We start from the raw sequence: 6,000 nt of genomic DNA, 5'->3' as shown, positions 1-6,000 counted from the left end.
CCGGTTCAGCCTCGAGCAGTGGATCCGCCGCCTCAGCCTCGTCAGAACGATATCCCATCACGACACGTCTCAACGCCTCCGGGGCATTACTCTAACCCGTTGGATAACATCGTTGCCACCGCTTCACGATTGGCAGCTATCCCGATTGATGGCGAGTCCCCAGTAGCGGTTGAAACACGACGGGCTAGGGAGCTCCTTCAGACGGCCTTGACTCAGCAGCAGGCTTATTCATATAGCCGCGAAAGGATTCATTCTACTCCCCGCCTAAGCCGGAGCTACAACAGGCATATTGATGAACCGGCCGTATCAACCAGCGTGCAAAATCGTAATCCGCCCCGTGGCCATAACCCAACGGGTGGCGGCGGCAATGCCCAGGATGTAGTGCATCGCGCTAGGGCACGTCGGGAAGCCGAGTTAGCGGCACATCACGAAGCTCCGGTTCGACAACTCTCTCCGGTTCGTCAGCTCACTCCGGTTCGTCCAACAACGTCGGTGGAACCGGGGGTTACCTCCAGTTCTTTAGGAGTACCATGTCTGGTCCCCGCATTGCGCAACGTGCGGCTACCCAAGGATTTCAAAGGCCCGCGGAAGGTGCCGAATTACACCGCCGATTTATCCCCTGAGTCATGGGTGGAAAGCTATGAGATGGCAATGGAGATGCTGTATGTGGACGAAGCGGCATGTGCCAAATACTTTACCATGATGTTGGAGGGAACAGCTCGCACATGGTTGAAAAATCTGCCAGCCAATTCTATTGGATCATGGGTCGAGTCAAGGATACGTGCAAGCAGCCCATGTCAATCGTGGATTTAGCTGCCTGTGTCCAGGAGGAAGGAGAATCAACAACCCACTGGGTGCGCCGGGTTTCGGAGATTTTGCATTCGTCAGACCGCATCAACGCTGACAGAGCCGTTTTAACATTGGAAGGTAATTGCCGGTTTGCACCGTTAAAACTGAAGTTGGGACGGCTCAAATGCCATTGTAATGACATGGGAACGCTTATGGCGGCTCTGGGGAAATATGCCGACTCTAATAGTACCAAAGACCCCGAGTCTGAGGATGACAAGACAGGGAAGGGAAAAAAGAGCGGTAGCACCAAGCAGCAGCAGCATAACCCGGCGGGTTATGGGAACAATGGTAAACGCAAGGCAGATAATAGCTTGGATTTTGTGGCTAACACCAACACCCAGGATAACGGTCAGCGGCATAAGGGTAAACCGCCCCAGCGGGGTGGAGGGTTAGGCCCCAATCTGGAGTGCCTGTTAAACTAGCCTTGCCCAAAGCATGGATCAAAGGAGAGGCCAGCTACACATCTCTGGAAGGATTGCTTCATCATGCGGGAGTTAAAAAATTCAAATCTCTTTCAATATGACAATGGACCGCCCGGCGGTTCAGGAGGCGGTTTCCATGGGCCGGGTTATGGTGGTGGCAGTTCCGGTTCAGGATTCCAAGGCAACCAAACCAGACATGGCCATCAGAGCATCCAGGGCAACCAGGGAGGTTACAACCATCAGGGGAATCAGCAGCAGCAGCAATCGGGTTATCAGAGCAATCCAAAGCAGTTGAATAGTGGGCAGTACCATGTCTTCACCACTAGCTTATGTAAGCGCGATCAGAAGCTTCATAAAAGAGCCGTGAACTCTGTTGAACCGGCGGTACCTCGTTATCTGCGCTGGTCTGAACAGCCCATCCTATGGAGTCGAGAGGATCATCCACCCCGGGTTGACAATCCGGGTCATCTGGCTTTAGTGGTGGCACCTCAGGTTGGGGGTATAAATTTACCAAGGTGCTTATGGATGGAGGAAGCAATATCAATATCCTTTACTATGAAACCTTTCGTCGCATGGGGTTAACAGATAATAATCTTAAACCGTCGAACACTGTGTTTCATGGGGTAGTACCTGGTAAATCGGCATACCCAGTTGGCAAGATAGCTCTGGAAGTTGCTTTTGGAGAAGATCATGATTCAAGATCAAAGGTGTTGACTTTTGAAGTGGTGAAAATCAAGAGTCTATATCATGCCCTGTTCGGACGGCCGGCTTATGCTAAGTTCATGGCAAGGCCCTGTTATGTTTATTTGCAATTTAAGATGTCGGGTCATAAGGGGACCATCACAGTGCATGGGAGCCGGAAGATTGCTTTGGAATGTGAAGAAGGTGATGCAGCTTATGCTGAGTCGGTTTGTGCCACGGAGGAGCTGAAATTTTATAAGGACAATGTTGATCCGGCAGATATGACTTCTCTGAAAAAGCCAACTACTGAGCATGATCCGGCACTGAAATTTAAATCGGCTGAGGAGACTAACCTGGTTGACTTTGTTCCTGGCGATTCATCCAAGCAGTTCAGCATCAGCGCTAACCTGGATCCGAAATAGGAAAGCACGCTCATCGAGTTCATCCGTGAGAACCGGGACATCTTTGCATGGAAGCCTTCTGACATGCCAGGTGTACCGAGGGAACTCGCTAAGCACACCCTTAATATAGATCCTAAGTTTAAACCGGTCAAGCAGTTTCTTCGCTGCTTCAATGAAGAAAGGCGTAAAGCTATTGGTGAGGAGGTAGCCCGGCTTTTGGCAGCAGGGTTTATTGTGGAGGTCTTTCACCCTGAGTGGCTAGCTAATCCAGTGCTGGTACTTAAGAAAAACGGCACTTAGCGTATGTGCGTGGATTACACAGACTTAAACAAAGCCTGTCCAGCTGACCCCTTTGCTCTCCCTCGTATCGATCAAATTATTGATGCTACAGCAGATTGTGACCGTTTGTGTTTTCTGGATGCTTATTCTGGTTATCATCAGATCAAAATGGCAGTTAAGGACCAGGAGAAGACATCCTTCATAACTCCCTTTGGAGCCTTCTGCTATGTATTTATGCCTTTTGGGCTCAAGAGTGCCCAGGCAACTTATCAGCCTGTGTCCAGAATTGTGTGCATAAACAGATTGGGTGCAATGTACATGCATATGTGGATGACATTGTGGTCAATTCCAGAAAGGAGGAGACATTGATAGATGACTTGAAGGAAACTTTTGATAACCTCCGGGTTTATAAGATGATGCTTAATCCGGCCAAATGTGTCTTTGGTGTACCGGCAGACAAGCTTTTGGGTTTTCTGGTGTCTAACAGGGGCATTGAAGCTAATCCGGAGAAGATCACGGCTATCACGTCTCTGGCTAAACCGACGTGCATTAACGATGTTCAACGTTTGGCGGGCCAGATTGCAGCCTTAAACCGGTTTATCAGTCGCCTTGGAGAGAAGGCTATCCCTTTGTATCAGATGCTAAAGAAAATGGATCACTTCGTCTGGAGTGATGCTGCTGATGAAGCGCTTGAAGATCTGAAGAGACAGTTACCCAAGCCACCTGTCCTTGCGGCTCCGGTTGATAAGGAGCCCTTATTGCTATATGTGGCTGCTAATGCCCGAGCTGTTAGTGTGGCTATTGTTGTGGAGCGCCAGGAGGCTGGGAAAGAGTATCCGGTTCAACGGCCGGTTTTTATATCAGTGAGGTGCTTATCGAGTCTAAACAGAGATGCCCACATTGGCAGAAGCTGGTGTATGGGGTTTTTATGGCAAGCCGGAAGCTCAGACAATATTTTCAGGGTCATCCTATCACAGTGGTCAGTTCAGCCCCCTTGGGAGATATCATCCAAAACAGAGAAGCAACTGGACGGATTGCTAAATGGGCTATTGAACTTGGACCTCACAGGCTAAAGTATGTGACAAAACCACGACATCTACCGTGACAAAACCACGACAGTGGCTTCACAAGATCTTTGGGTATGGCATTCCTTCTTCGGCATGGCAAGTTCTCACAATGATATCAACGTGCTACCACGTTCTCCATTCTTCACAAGGCTTGCAGAAGGCCACTCCCCACCTGTCAACTTTGAGATCCATTAATGGACACCACTACAATAAGGGATACTACCTAGCTAATGGTATATATCCTCAACGGTCAAATTTTGTGAAAACAATCTCGAACCCCCAAGGTGAGAAGAGACAGAGATTTCCCAAATGCAAGAGAGTGTTAGAAAGGATGTGGAGCGTGCTTTTGGTGTGCTTCTATCCCGATGGGGTATCATTAGAAACCCTGCACAGACATGGGATGAAGGGAAGCTTTGGGAGGTGATGACTGCTTGTGTGATCATGCACACCATGATCGTCGAGGACGAGCGTGATAACAACATCTTCGACAAAGAATTTGATTTTCAAGGTGAAAATGTTGAGCCCCTGCACCAAGAACCGGCCACGTTTGAAAAGTTTACCCAATTCCCTCATGAAATGTGTGATTGGCACACTCATTTGGATCTTCAAAATGACTTGGTTGAGCACATGTGGAATCACATTGGCAACCAATAGACGTCTTGGTTCATTATGTTCATTCAAGACAATTTTGATTTGATTGTAAAACTATGTTATTTGAGACAATTTCGATTGGGTTGTAAAACTATTTTTATTTGAGCCAATTAATATTTGGACGTGCAAACTTTGATGAATATGGAATATATGGGCATATTGGCCATGGCAGACATGATGCAGCCAAAGGATGCGTCAGCGCGTTGGGCGCACGACCACCGCATCCCAGGAATGGCCCGGACACGACCCCATTGCCCGCCCCAAACGGACAGAATCCGGGTAAAACGGACATCCGTTTGGGGTCGTGCGCTGGAGTTGGCCTTAGCGCGCTGGAGCAGGACATGCTGGAAAAAGTTACCCACCCTACAGCGCATGGTGCAAAGGCAATAGATGGGATGACGCACACGAGCCCGCTTGCAGTGCAGGCCGAGCTGCCTCGCAAGCTTTCCTGCACAACGGAGCAGGTCGCACCGCAGCAAGCCCCGCTGATTCTTCCGACTCGTCTGCCTGTAGCGACGGGCGCCGGTGAAAGGATGTGCGACAAGACGCATCCAATCAAGCAGCAGCTTGATAAACCACAAGTATAGGGGATCGGTTGTAGTCTTTTTGATAAATAAGAGTGTCAAATTCAATGAGGAGCTAAATGTAGAATTAATTCTCTCAAGTTCTATCGACCACCGATACAACTCTACGCACGCTAATGCTCACTTTACCTAGAACAAGAATAAAACTAGTTTGCAAGTGTAATGGGATAACTATGCAAGATAATAAAGAACATGTAAATAAAAGCCAGGTGATGTTTTAATTAAAGAACAATAAAGTAAAGGTTTTTAAAGAACAATGAGAAACAGTTTGTCCCTAGGCACATGAATATGTCATGATAGTGACAATGATCACACTTATGAGGGGAGAGGCTTAAGCTAACATACTTTCCATGCTTGGATAACATGTTCTTATAATTGAAAATCTAGGAAGCATCCGCAGCTACTAAAGATTCATTAAGGTAAAACACAACCATATCATTAAGTGTAATATAAAGTCCCCTCTCACCGGTCCATCGCTTTTCTATTACTACTACTATTGATAGTACTGGTACTATGTATTCAATAGTGTATTTTAGGGGATAATCTGATGCTTGCAACATAGTTTTGCAGTGTAACAAAAATTACAACAACAGTACTCCCTCCGTAAAGAAATATAGTACTAGTACCGTGTTTGGATGTCTCCATTGATGCCATGGAAACTTAATTGGCATTCAGCTGGCAGCAATGCAGGTGTTTGGCTGGACACCGAATTTGTTATTGGAAACGAAGAGGCAATTCAGCTGTTTTGGCTCCCACGTAAAACTCCCTCCCACGATTCGCAGGGCCTCTGCTCTGATTTCGGTTGAAATCACCCGCTCCCACAAAACATATCGTTTCACTTCACTCCCGCAACCACGAACAGGAGAAAAGGAAAGGGAGAGACTCGGCTGTGACCTAGCAGTGAGAGATATACTCAAAAAAGGAAAGGGAGAGACTCGGCTGTGACCTAGAAGGGAGCTCGAAGGACATCCAAACGAAGCATGAGTGTTAAGATCACTAAAGTAGTGATCTAAATTCTCTTATATTTGTTTAAGGAGGGAGTCCCATTTAGTGGTGGTTCAAGAAT

This window comes from Triticum urartu, chromosome 6A (assembly GCF_056163025.1).
Source record: "Triticum urartu cultivar PI428250 chromosome 6A, HENAU_Tu73, whole genome shotgun sequence".
In the NCBI taxonomy this organism is placed as follows: Eukaryota; Viridiplantae; Streptophyta; class Magnoliopsida; order Poales; family Poaceae; genus Triticum; species Triticum urartu.
Note: the sequence above shows the minus strand (reverse complement) of the source record.